The sequence below is a fragment of the Heloderma suspectum genome, chromosome 15, assembly GCF_057233095.1.
Source record: "Heloderma suspectum isolate Gila_16-S chromosome 15, 16-S_ref, whole genome shotgun sequence".
NCBI lineage: Eukaryota > Metazoa > Chordata > Lepidosauria > Squamata > Helodermatidae > Heloderma > Heloderma suspectum.
In genome coordinates this window covers 6,457,607-6,472,339 of record NC_139472.1, presented here as the reverse complement: position 1 = coordinate 6,472,339, position 14,733 = coordinate 6,457,607, and positions in this window count along the sequence as shown.

Sequence of the window (14,733 nt, the reverse complement as noted above, 5' to 3'; positions counted from 1 at the left end):
TCAATGGGACTTGCTTTATTTTATTTATATTTAAATTTTGCCCCATTCTTCATCCAATGCGCTCAGCATGGTGTGCATGGTTCCCCCCCCCCCACACACACACACATGCATTTTAACCTCACAACAATCTTGTGAGGTTGGTCAGACTGAGACAATGGCTGGCTCAAGGTTACCCAGGGAGCTTTGTGGCTGAGTAAGGATTCGAACCTGGATCTCCCCAGCCCTTGTCCCACAGCGAGTACGCTTGGGGGACCATCCTATGCGTGTTTAGACAGAAAAAGCCCCACAACTCCCAGCATTCCCCAGCCAGCATGGGGTCATACATGACCCTAATATGAACAGGGATATCCAGAGGCAAACATTTGGGGCTTCTTAGTTCCTGGGGTGAAATGACTGAGGAAGTGATAGAGTGGTGTGTGTGTTTTAATTGCTTGCCGCGTAGAGCTAGTGGACAGACCTCTTTCTCCCTCATGCCTCAGTGAAATGGAAGTTACGGCCGCTTCAGATGAGCAAAACGACTTTTTCACAGGACTGCATAATCCACGCGGTGCCATTGGTTCCATTACGGCATTCAGACATGAAAGATGACAACCGGGAGCGCCCTCCTCGGATTTTCAGACTCGCGGCGCCTCTGCCTTTAAGAAATGCGTGTGGGAAGGTGGGTGGGAATTTCAGCAGGTGCAGCTTGTTCAGCAGGGAAAAGCCGCCGAAGCCCTCGGGCCACGCGTGGGCCCGCTGGCACCTTCTGGCATATGGGCTCCTTCGGGCCGGGCCTCCTTTCTGTGGGCCCCGCGTGGGGCATCCCCGTCCTCGGATGAATGCTCCCGAGTAAGCGCTGCGGCAAGACGGGCGGCAGCCATTTTGTGGAGCAGGTTGGCGCCAACGTTGGTTCAGGCTTTGCTAGGCCTCAGCTGTTTCCTCAGCCTGGGTGGCCGTTTCAGATCCCCGAGGTACGTTTTCTCTCATTTAATGTCCACGTTTAACACGAAATGCTTTTTTAAGAAATACGTTCCACGATAAGCGCACCGGGGTGGAGATCGGAAGCTGTTGCTAGCTAGTTGCAACAGTTTAACCCTGCCGTTCAGCCAGAACAAACCTGCGGAGCAGCTTCCAAAGTTCAGTAATAAGACTATTAATTACTAATATTATATCAATATTTTTGGTTGAGTGTGTTTGTGCTCAAGGAGGGGAAGGGTTATGTGTATTTCACCTATTTATTGCAGTTGTGATCTCGTTCCTCTAAGGCAGCCTTCCCCAACTTGGCACCCTCCAGATGTCTTGGACTATAATTCCCATCCTCCCCGGCATAGGCCATTACATCTGTGAGGGGGGAAGCTGCCCCAAGGAGCTCAGGATGGCGTGCACGGGGTTGTCCTGCGTGTTCCCTCACAACGACCCTGCAAAATAGGTTAGGCCGAGAGGTGCTGACTCTCCCTAGGGCAGCCAGTGAGCTACTTGGCTGAGAGGGGATTTGAACCCAGATCTCCATCTTCCAAGTCCTAATACACGGCTCGCCTGGGAATAAGTTTTACTGAGTTCATTTTGGGTCTTCTCTCATAGGATTGCAGCCTCAGGGTTGCCGATTTCTATTTTGGCAGAGCGGCCGTGACTTTTATCAACTGACCGGTAGAAATGCAGTTGGTGAAGCTTTTCCTATCGCGGTCTCTGTTGTGTTAGACCGAATTTCTGCCTCGCATGTAGGAGTTAAAAGCACAGGAGCCCTTCCAGGGGAAAAAAATGTGGCGATACTAGTTTTTTTTCAGAGTTGTGTCCATTTTTAATTTGTGGGATTGGGGTTTCTTTTTCTCTTTCATTCAGCTTGCGCTTCAGCACCAGGCACTGGGGCAATTTGAAATAGCCATACGTTCAAACTGGATTGCCAGCTTTTCTTCTGGGAGGGCTCCTGCGTCTCTTAAAATCTCATTGACGTGCAGACATTCAACCACTGCAGTGTGCACCAGCATGGAACTGTCACCTGCCAAATGAATGTCATGCAGTTGTTGAAAGCATAGGAGACCTGCCAGAACTGAAGTTGCCGGCTGAGTGGGGGCGAGGGGGGGAGGGATTGGAGCCCGCTATGCATTTAACAGTAGCTTGAACTGCAAAAATCACCTGGTGAACCATCGTCTTAACGGGGCGAAGAGCCCACTGTGGAGGAACCAGGAACCGTAGCTGAGTGGTGGAGCCCCTGTGTTGCATGCAGATGGCCTCAGGTTCAATTCCTGGCATCTCTAGTTGAAGCATGTGATGGGGATCATAGACAGCCACTGTCAGACAGAGCAGATAATGCTGAACTACAAGGACAAATACACTGACCTGGTGAAAGGTAACTTCTTATGTTCCTGTTGTCCCCTGCTAATGTTTATAGATCACACTACTGTTAAAAGTTGAGGAGCCCCCCCCCGAAAAAAAAGTTGGCAGCCCCAGCCAGAAGAAAGAAAAACCTAGCTGGGAATCCGTTCATCCAATGGGGTTGGTTTGCCTGAGGTAATTAAGGGAAGCCCCATTGTCTGGCGAAAGAACGCCTAGTGCTACCTGGCACCCTCCAGATGTTCTGGACTACAACTCCCATCAGCTCCAGCCAGCAGAGGGAAGGTGGGAGCTGTAGTCCAGAACATCTGGAGGACACCACATTGTCTACCATTCCTCTAGGGTCACCGACAGGTCTTCCCAGTCACTTGCCATCTGAGCATTTTCACAGGGACCAATCGCCTGCAAAGCATGTGCTCTACCACCGAGGTACGACCTTCACATTTAACATAGGGACACAGGAGCCTGCCTTATAAAACTATTTGTCCATCCAGCTTGGTCTTGTCTACTCTGACTGGCAGTGGCACTCCAGGGTCTTCAGCAGAGGGTCTTCCACCTCATTTGCTACCTATTTCATAATGGGAGCCGCTGGGAAATTAAACTGGGACATTTTGCATGCCAAGCAGATGCCCCACCACTGAGCTATATCCCTATCTAAGATTTAAATCTAGTTTAAAGGGGTGCAGGCAGTGGTGTAATGGAGCCAGGGCTCACAGGCTCAAAGTGCCAGGACTTTTCGATTAGCGGGGACCAGGAGCATTGCTAGGTACTTAAAATAATTTGAGGCCCAGGCTCATAGGACACAAATCTGCATAAAGTTTGCATATGCTCATGTGTATACGCAAATTTAGAAATAATTACTAGGATTTCTTAAAATTTTACAGAGCACAAAGCCATAGCTGATTAATTTATCATCCAAATCATCTCAAATAAAATAAATTCCTTAATTTCCACCTAAGATCATCCCAAATCAGTAATTTCCTCTTTAATTACAATTTGCGATCTCTCATTCCTATCCCCATTTCTCTCACTGCCGCCATTTCTCTCACTGCCGCCATTTCTCTCTCTTTCACTCCTGTAGGAAACTTGCTCCCACCCCATGCAATTGAGCTGAAAGAAAATCTTCCATTGGCATAAAGGGCACTTGGGGCTCTGGAGAATAGATTTGGTGCCAAAGGAAACAGATCTGGGACTGCGACTCCATGGGCCTAGGCCTGACAATGCCCCTGGCAGAGATGATGACATCATCAGCTCTCCCCTCAGGATTCCCTGTTCCATTTGCGCTTAGCTGCAATCCTCACAGTTGTTGTCGTTCAGTCGTGTCCGACTCTTCGTGACCCCATGGACCATAGCACGCCAGGCCCTCCTGTCCACCGCTCTCTCCCGGAGTGCGCTCAAGTCCATATTCATTGCATCGGTGATGCTATCTAGCCATCTCATCCTCTGCCGTCCCCTTCTCCTTTTGCCTTCAGTCCTTCCAAGCATCAGGGTCTTTTCCAGAGAGTTTTCTCTTCGCATTAGGTGGCCAAAATATTGGAGCTTCAGCTTCAGTATCTGTCCTTCCAATGAGCAGTCTGGGTTGATTTCCTTTAGGATGGACTGATCTGACCTCCTTGCAGTCCAGGGGACTCGTAAGAGTCTTCTCCAGCACCACAGTTCGAAAGCATCAATTCTTCGGCGCTCAGCCTTCCTTATAGTCCAGCTCTCACAGCCATACATTACTACTGGGAAAACCATAGCTTTGATTATGTGGACCTTTGTCGGCAAGGTGATGTCTCTGCTTCTTACTACGCTGTCTAGGTTTGCCATAGCTTTCCTCCCAAGGAGCAAGCGTCCTTTAATTTCAGGGCTACAGTCACCGTCTGCGGTGATCTTGGAGCCCAAGAAAGTAAAATCTGTCACTGCTTCCATTTCTTCCCCTTCTATATGCCAGGAAGTGATGGGGCCAGATGCCATGATCTTCGTTTTCTTAATGTTGAGTTTCAAACCAGCTTTTGCACTCTCCTCTTTCACCGGGAAAATGGATTTTCCCAGCAACAGTATATTGTTGGGAGCTATCCCTGTCATAATGCAATTTATTTTGGGGTAGCTTGGTCTTGAATGGGGAATTAAGACCCAATAGCTTACAAAAGACCTATGAAAGACATGTAATACAAACTCGCACATATAGATATGGGTCAACACAGATGTCTGCATTTTTATTTTATTTTTTACTATTGTGGCTACGAAGACTGTCATGATGAGTGCCTGTTCTTTGACCCTGGGTGCAAGGTCCCCCTTTTTGTGCCTTCTTGCAAAACAAAGACAAAACGCGCCATGCCCAAACCCCTCAACCTTGCTCGTTTCCACGTTGCTTTCCCAGTAGTATTGCTGGAAGGAAACGGCCCACTGTCTGTCTTAACAAACTGAGAAGTGGAATAGAGGGAATGGGATTTGTGTAATAAACCACCGCTGGACTGGGGAGTAAAACAGCCCCCTGTTTTGGCAGCTCCCTGAGAAGAAGAACGCATCCTTCGACCCATGCTCTTGCTCTTAATGCTTGCTGCTGTTGTGGTATCTGAGTTAGTGATGGGAACAGAGGAAGCTGCCTTATACTGAGTCAGACCCTTGGTCCATCTAGCCCAGTATTGTTGACCCTGACTGGCAGCAACAGCACTCCAGGTTTTCGGGCAGGATTCTTTCCTAGCCCTGCCTGGAGATGCTGGGCATTGAACTTGGGGCCTTCCGCATGCAAAACGTGTGCTGTGCTACTGAGCTACAGCCCCGCCCTAAATGCTCCGAGCAACCCTTGATTCTCATATCTTTGCATGCAAGGATGTAAGTGGTCTCATAATTAAAGCCAGAGGCTAGCAGCGTCCATAGCTCTACAAGAATTCAGGCATACCTGGCAATGCTGCAGCTGGCCAAGCAGGTGCCTTTGCATATAGTTCAGGGCAGAACCAGACAAGGAGAAATTTCTTTATGAAAGTAATCTTGGTCCAGGGAGGAGTTCTGACCCTTCCAAGTTGGGCGTAAGCCTCTAGTCAGGCTAGGTGGGGAAGCACTGTAGTAGGAACTGGGCTCCCCTTCTCAGACCCTTGGCTCTGTAGCTACCAAGTAAAGAGGTGAGGAGCTAATTAGGGCTGCAACATTTAGCTCAGTCTTTCCCAGTTTGGTGCCCGCCAGATTTTTTTTAGACTACAACTCCCCAAATCCTTGACCATTGGCCATGCTGAATGGAAGCTGAAGTCCAAAACATCTGGAGGGCACCAGGTTAGGGAAGGCTGATTTTAGCCAATTAGTTGGCTAGGTTAATTTCTTTAAGGCATGTTTTGACTGAAAAAAGTCCTACTCCCAGCATTCCTCAGCCAGACATGCTGACTGGGGAATGCTGGGAGTCGTGGGACTTTGTTTCTGTCTAAACATCCCAAGTATTGTGCCCTTAAAGACATTTCAGATTGACTGAATAGGTCAGCAGACTTTTTTGAAGCATTATTTTGAACACACATGCTTAAAAAACTGCAGATTGTAAGATTAATCTCAAAAGATGTATTCCACCTTGCATGTTCTCTGCAAACAAACGCTTGCATTATTTTAAAAACAGCAACAAAATTGTTTCCTCTCCCCCACGCCACTCCAGAATGATTGGTGACTTTCCTCCCTCTGATATGCACATTTATGCTGTTTTAATTCATTAAGGGCACAATCCTATCAGATCTTACAAAATTCCTACACAGAGTGGGCAGTACATTGAGCTTCTCGCTCTGTATTTAAGGTGGGCAAGTGTTTTTGCCCATCTAGCAGAGGCTTCGGGGAGGGGGAAGGAAGGAGGCTGGGGCAGCCATAGGATATGTTGTATGGCTGCTACCTTGGTCTCCTCCCATCCCTGGGAACATCTCATTTTTGCCGTCTCCACACTGTGTTTTCCAACCACAGGGAGGTAGCCAGCACAGCTCTCTGAGCCGGCTACAAGGGGGAGGAGGCAGGGACCACGGTTTCCTGGGTCCAAGGTTGGAGCCAGGAAACCGAAATATCCTATGTCGCCCAGATGCTGTCTAGGGGACATAAGGATTGCCCCCTAAGGGCACAATCCTATGAATCTCTTTTTAAAAGTCCTACAACTCCCAGCATTCCCCAGCCAGCTGGGAGTTTTAGGACTTTTTTCTGTCTAAACATGCAGACGATTGCATTTCAATTTACCAAAACTCATACAGTTAACCAAGGTTTCTTTAATTGGAGGACAGTTGTGGTTCGACTTGAAGGAGCTATTCTGGGCAAGTGTCACAAATAGAAAGTTCTTCAAAGTCAGTGGCAAAGAAAACAAAGTGGAGTGTGATTATTTTCAAAGTGTAAAACAGACCTCTGAGACTTCAGACTAGCTTCCTTGAGAGATGCTCCTCCTAAACCTACTACAGCAGCTGGAGGCAGGTTTCAGTCTTGTGGAGCCTGATGAAAAAAACATACAATTCAAATTAAAGGATCCTGAGCCCAGGGATTTGTTTTGAGTTCCCAAACTGAACGGAGCTCACAGTCTTTCCACACAAAAATCCACTCTTACTTTCTCCAAGCTTTCACAATAATGTTTTTTTAAGGGTACATGCAGCAAGTCGCTTTCCTGCTGCTTTTGTTAAACAATTGGGAGTCAGAAATCCTTGCCAATCAAGTGCAAATTGGCCAGAGATCTACCAGTGGATCCATATCTACTTTCCGCCCGCTTCTGCCCTCAACATATACACTCATCCCCTTTTACTCAGACCAAGAAAGACAGGACTGTCCCAAGACATTTTGCAGCCAGAGGCAAAGCAGCAAATGGCACTCTGTCAAAGTCAAGATGCTAGGGAGCAATCCTATGGCCGCTAGACAGAGGCTAGATGGCCAAGGGATATGGTGTTTTCTGGGAACCGGCCTCCCCCCGCTTCCGCGCTGCCTCTGAGGCTGCGTGGAACATCCCTGTCCTCCGTGCTCGCAAGAGGAGCACGGAGTGGCTGAAAAGGGGTGTGGCTGAGGGTGTTCCAGGGCAGGGAGGGCGGAACTGCCTGTACGACACATCCTATGTGTGGTACAGCAGCCTCCTTCCCCACTCCGTGCTCCCATGGCTAGACAGCCGAAATTGGCTGTCTAGCCAAAAATGCAGGGCAGGAGGAGCACGGAGGGAATGATCCCCTCCGTGCTTCTCCTGCCCTACTTTGGATAGGCGGTCGCCTCTGAGTTCGGAGGCAGCCGCCTATCTCGATAGGATTGCGCCTTTAGTAGCAAAGGTAAGTCGAGTTATTTACCACCTGATGAGATGAAGAACCCCACAAGTGCCTGTCCCCCTCCATGGCAGTAATTTATTATTACAAATAATAATTTCCTGCCCTGTCATGACACCTAAAATCAACTGCTTTGAGGTATCCATCTTGCTCTGCCTATTGGTAGGGCCAGCCGGCAGGACATAAATGTAATAATAAATTGTGTCTTGTTGTAAGGTAGCATGGTGGGTGTGTTGTTTGGATTTTAGCCTTGGGTACCAAAACCATATGGGCCGGGGCGGCCAGGATTCAGTGTGCACTTGTGTTTGATTCTCTTTTGTTCTCTTTACTGTGTAATTCAGGCCCCTCCACCTGTGCTCACTTTACTGTGCTGAAGATGATGCCAAGCGTCCAGAATCCATCCACCACAGCAAAGACCTTCATCTAAATGTAAATGCTACTTCTCTGCCTCAGGCTGGCCCTTCGGTTACCCCCACCCCCTGAGAAATGGATACAAGGTAATCCCACCCCCTATCCCCAGATCAGTTTTTATTTATGTCAAGGAAAAGCTTTGTCCTAATGCTTATTTGAAATGTATTGTACTGGGATGATAAAAGCTGCATTAATTCTGTCACATTCAAGGCAGAATGTGAAGAAATCTAAAAGGGGTTGTGGCTGCATGTGTGAAAGCCAGCCCTGGAACCAGCCCTGACTGGAGAGGGTGGAATTGTAATGTGATATGCTTGAGTGTTTGAGTGAACAGCAGTCATCGGTCTTTTTTTAAATGGCCCAAATATAAGTGTCTTGAGCCTAAGATGCCTTGAATGGATTCAAATTTTGTTGCCTATCCCCCTCAAAGACACTGCAGCATTCTTGAATTTGCCCAGTAGGTGACGGCATTGGCTAAAGAATGAGCCTACTACTACTGAGTTTCAGTATACAAACTATAAACTGACCCTCTCCTTCTTACTCTAAAGTCAGTGTCAGCGACCCATTCTGGTAAGGCAGATTTAAACTCCACACACACACACACACACACACACTTCTTTGCTGAAATTTACACACACACACACACACACTTCTTTGCTGAAATTTACACGCACACACACTGTGCAGGGGCTAAAAGGAGGGGAAGGCTCTTTTCTTTTTTAGTCCCTGTGTGTGGGAAGGGAGGAGGAAATTACTAAAAGAAGTGTCTGGAATGAAGGTTTAAACTTCCCTTACCTGCACGTGGTGGTCCTGATCCAGATCAGGGACCCAGCATACATACTTCAGAGTAAGTAAGAAAGAGAGGGTCAGCTGCACACTACGTATGTATTGTTTCATTTCGATATGCATAAGCGGCCTCCACACACCTGGGCTTCCAGAGGAAAGAACCTGGGCTCTGGCATCGTTCATTACAAACAAACACCATGTGATTAAAGCTGCTCTAGGTAATAGCTAGTTTGTCTACCAGACCCAAGTATGTCTGGCCTTGCCAAAAGTCAGAAATGAAGTCGGTACAAAAGCCACAAGAGGAATTTGGTTTTCAGTTCTCTTTTAATAGCAATAAGTGTGGGGACTTCATCATACCTGCTTTCAGTGGATAATACTTGCAGGACCATGCCTTTAATACTGTCAATTGCTTACTTGCATTAAGATCCTCAGTTTACTTTTCTGTATGTGTAACATGTGCAGACACATGGCATTAAGCGTTCTGTAGTCTTAAGAACTGCGTGAATGATTGTTCTCACGCATGTGTGATATTTGCTCCATAAGAGCAATGAAGATGGTTTGTTGTGAAATTAGGCTTTTTCCCAGAATCAGGAAGGCTTGTGTTGGTCTCCTAGCCAATCAGTTGGCCACCTGGAATCCAATCAGAACTTGTAGAGCTGGGGACGGTAGTACTTAGTTTAAGTCTGCATGGGTGATTGCCAGCAACTGGGTTTGAACTAAATTTATTTCCTCCTCCTATTGTGTAATCTGTATAATGTCAGAAAAAGAGGACCCTGTGTTGAGATTTGTGGTGTGTGTGTCTCTTTTTTGCTTTTGGTGTGTATATTCAGAAGCTAATCCACACACAGGTTCACACTGCACATGCCTGAGCCAACTTTGATGCCAAATGGAACTCAAACACCCAACCTTTCAAAAGGACAATTGCAGCGAAAGAGGTTGACTCAACTGTGTAAGGCCACCTTGGCCTGGCAAAAATTAGGCTGTTCTCACTGGCAATGTTTAAATAGTATATCCATTCTTTTTTCCATTTCTCACACATATATAATTCTGCTGTAATTCTGGGGCTCTTCTAAGGACAGAAGTAGGATTGATTTCAGTTAAAACATCTATTCACACTGCTCTTGCTTTGTATTGGCTCAAGCTGACCCATATGAGCGATGCCTGCCTTCCAAAACAAATGCTTTCAAGAACAACTTCAAACCCCATTCCAAAAGTCTTGGGTAAACCTGACCAAACCTATGTTGCAAGCTTATGGAATTGATACTGAGTCCTTTCCTTCTTTCCCTTCTGATAGAGTAAAGCAGAGACTTAAAGAAAAAAATTATCTTTATTCTAAGTGGATGGATTTGGTTACAATCTCACAAATGCCTTATTCTTGCTGGTACCCATTATATAAAATGTCATTTGGTCTGGAGAGTTACTTTACAACTCTGACTGTGCCTCACTTATGGAAATCATTTACAGCATTGCATCTACAATGCATGCCCTCTGCCTTCTTGGAGGGAAGATTTGACAATACCCCAGTCCATCAGAGACTCTGTATCTGTGGGTCCCCTGGGGAGGTTGAGGATGTCTCTCATTACTTACTAAGATGCCCTCTCTATGGCCATCCTAGGCATAAATTTCTTACCATTATTTCCCAGAGCCTCCTAAATAGAACACCTTTAGAACAGATATGTGTTCTTCTTTCTGGCACTGATGCTTTTACCACTGCCCAGGTAGCAAAATTTGCCTTGGCAGCAAGGGAAATACGTGCCAAAGCCCAAACAGCCTACTAGGGATGATTCTGTTGGATGTATGAATGTATGTATATACAAATATGTGACTGTACTGTTTTTTTTTCTTTCTTTCTCTCTCTCTCTCTCTCTCTCTTTAAGGTACGTTGTGGTGGCCTATGGCTTTAAGCAATAAAGTATCGTATCATATCATAATTCTGGTGTAATGTTTGAACTGGCTGAGAATGTGCATTGAGTTGAAAACCGCTCTCCTTGGCTTTGTACACTGAGTATCTGCATGCAAATAGTGCGCAAAAGAGGCCGAAATAGATGTTTTGTGTTGGGTTTAAGCATCTTTTCCTGTGAAATGCAATCCCTTGCTCTAACCACAAGATGGCACTGCTGCCTATGTTTTGGAGGTACAAATCTTTGGTTCCCAAAGTAAAATTTGGGGCTTCCTGGGGTGATGAATGAGCAATTAGTTGTGTAGATGGAGTAACTCTTTCCTCACTGCTCCAAAGCAATTGTGATGTGCAGGAGAATTTTCAACCTGCAATTTCCTGTCTGTAATGAACAGGAAAACTGTGAGGTGATTGTTCTCCTCTAATCCTGAGGTATTTAAAATTTGGGGGCACTTGCATCTCCTCTTCCTCCCCAGCCCCCCAATTAAAAATAGCCTTCTCATCCCTCATCTTGTGGGACTCCAGGGCCTTGACAATGTGGTCATCTGAGCAAGATGCGAGCGTTGATTCAGCAGAGAAGCAGTAGTCCTTTGCTTCCACCGTATCCCCTGGTTGTGCAATTTCAGTACAACGCCTGCCATGTCCTTCCACATCATGGGTGCATTCATGTGAGTTCCTTGCTTTGAATGTTTGGGTCAAAGGAGGGGGGGAAACCAGAAAGTTGTAAACCGATCATCAAAGCTCCTGTTTAAATGCTTACTCTTTGCTTTTCCTCAAAGTAGCAACTGCAGCTTCTTCACTTTGTCCCATAGAACTCTGTGGGGGCCACTGAGAATGGTGAGGCCTCTCTTCTCCGTCTTGCCTCTTTTGAGATGGTGCTTGCCATCTGCACTTTTTGTAAGTGTTTGTTTGTGTGTTTGTTTAAACACACAATAAGAATCTGCTGCCTGATTTTATTGGGGGCACCATTTTAGTTGATCAAAATGGCTTTCAATCAGTTTGATCGAGGAAACTACTGATAACTGTCCCCAAATGGCCACACCCTTTCCCTTTCCTCTTTCCCTCAAACATTGATAGTTTGGTGGTTTCACAGCTTTTGTGTATTGTTTTCTCCATTTGAAATGGTTGAAATGCCTCTCCTCAGCTTAGTTACTGGCAGTATGAGCTTCAAGTGAAAATATGCTAGTGGTTTCGGTATTCCCCTGCCCCCGCACCCCGCTCTGGGTGGCATGGAGCACTTCTCTTAAACTGAATTTGGCCCTTGGGCTGAAAGAGGTTCCTGACCCCTGGGCGAGGATCACTGTTGTTGTTGTTGTTGCATTTCTATACCGCCCCATAGCCAAAGCTCTCTGGGTGGTTTATAGAAGTTAAAACATTAAAATGCAATATACAAAGTTTAAAAGCCATTTACATAAAAGCACACAGACAATATACACAAACAACATATAACTAAAAACAACTTTGAACAGTCAGTCATAACTAAAGACACATCCAGGACTGACTAAACATTGCAGCCCTAAAAACTGGATAGTCTAACTGCCCTTCTGCAACAGATTTGAGTCTCCTTTGGGCTATTGTGGAAGTGTCCTGCTTTCCCCTAGAACTGTTCTTTCATGTGTCCCCATGCACCCCCACCCCCTTCTCATTCCTCTGATATGTTGCTCTCAGCTTCCATTGCAGGAAAACAGTTTGGGTTCCATCTGTCACAGTTGAGCTATAGGAAGCTGTCAGGGGTGAGCCAGGAGCCAGAAATAGGGAGCCAGGAGTCGGGGCTGAGGGGCAATTCCAGGAGTCAGAGCCTGAGCCAGGAAGTTCTTGCTGGTCATGCGAAGACTCCACACACACAGGAAGCCTTCTATAGCCCTTCCTGTCCAGGAGGGACCAATGGACAGCCGAGTTACGCAGGGCCACTCCAAAGCACACGCATACCTTGCTACCAGCTTGGAAGATGTTCCAAGCTGCGTTCTAATAGCTTGCCACACGGGGCAGCTACACACATTTCTGAAGGTTCCTGGCAGCTCCTGATTCCATCCCTGGGGACACGCACATGCCAGCCAGAAGGGTCCCTTGCGGCCAAGGCGTGGTGAAGGGTGTGACTTCTGGAGGAGTGGGAACGCCACAGTGCTGAAGTAAGGGAAGTAATACACATTGTCATCTAAAGAGCTCCCTGTAAGACCATTAAGTCCAGCATCTAAAATCACCCAACTGCACCACTGGTCAGCAGCTGCTGTTTCGCAACAGCAACCACTACGAAATCTGCCAAGGCAGCCTTCCTCATCCCCTGCCACCTAGTTCCTCCAGTGCTGCCCATTAAATTGATGGGCACTTGGCCAGTTTGATGCACGAAAGAAGCTTGTTCTTTCATTGGGACAGTAGGGGGCACTGCAGGCACACCTCCCGTCTCAATGGTGTGCAGATTACTAAAAACAAAAAATCATGCAGAACTTTAATAGGGGTGCAACTTGAAAGGTACAGGCTCAAGGAGAAGAAACATAATGGCTCCTATTACAGACTTGCATGCTGTGGAGCTGCTTTTAGGGTTTTTAAAGATCTTCTACAGAAAAGAACAAGGGGAGCTACTGTATAATGAATTGGACCATTGGTCCATCTAGCCCAGTATTGTTTACTTATGAGTAGTGGTCACCCCTTATCAAGGTCTCAGGCAGAGAAGGGGTTTTGTTTTGTTTTTTTACATCTTTTGCTACTACCTGATCACCTTTTCACTGGAGCAGATGAAACCTGAGACCATCTGCAGGCCCAGTATGCACTTTGCCCAGGGCCGGTCCTACATCAGGCAGAGTGCAACCCTCACCTTAGGCTGCAGATTTTAGGTGTCATGAAAGAGCAGCACATTGCTAGTTGTTTAATTTGTTGTTATTGTATTTGTACTAGGGATGGGGGATAAATTTGTTCAGTTCGTATTTTAATGTGAGTTTGCCTAATTTCACAATTTTGAACCATTATGCAAACCAAAATTTATTTATCCTTCAGAATTTGCACCTCTCTGAATTTTGCTATGGAGTTAACTAATAAAAAGCACATACAAACATGTGTATATTAGGGGAAATAATGTTAAAAATGCATTATAAGGGAAATTGCTTGCACAAATGTGTATATTAGGCAAAATGCATACAAAAATGCATGTATTAGAGAAACATGCAAAAAGATGTGCATGAATGTTCGTGCAAACTTTTTTTTTAATCTCAGAATTTGAATTTAAGATTGGAAAAATGAGAAACTGAAATTGACAGATTTGTTCATCCCTAATTTCTACTTCCAGGGGGCGGGGGAGGGGGGACATTGCTGATGAAATTTTCTCCCTCCGGTGTCAAAGTAACTTGGCTGGCTTTGCACCTTGTAACTAGCATCTTGACTTGGGGTAGGAGGAAGCCATGTGCTATTACAGCTCAGGGAGGAAATGTCTTGGGATGGTGCTGATTCTGCCACAGAACTGGGTCCCTCCCGAAGAGACAGTGTGCTGTGTCCAGGCAGAAGGTGGGGAGAGGTGTTTTCTTCTGTGGTAGCTTTACTCCTATCTGCCTGACTCAGGTCACCAGCCTTGGTCTGACACAGGTTTTCCAGTATAGTATCAGTACAGAAAGGGCTTCACCAATCAGGACTTCTTTGTTTAGAAAAAAGGCAACTAAGGGGAGACACGATCTGTGTAGGACCCATCAGCTACTAACCTCCATATCTTTCTTGAGCCAGTTCTACGTTTCATCAGATGTGTGGCTCTTCAGGAGTACTTTTCCTCTCCCTGAACTCATCAGTGACTTGTCTTCTGCTCAAGGCATCCTGCTTTCGGCCTGACCTGTCTTCTCTCTCTCTGTTCCATTTGAAAAGCAGCTTAAAAACAACAACCACCTCTGCTTGGTTTAGTTCTGATGTGGACTTGCACAATTTAGGTGGCTGCTGGGGATGGAGTTCAAGGCCCAGCTGTGTTTGCTTCAGAGTTTCCAGACACGGCTGGTGAGTAGCAGCCAAGGAAACAGCCGAGTCAAAAGAGACGGGGAAATTCCAAGTCGGGTGTTGATCAGAGCAGGATTCTCGCTTGCCTGCAATGCATCTCTTTCCACTCCTCCTTCAAGCGATGAGCTAAAG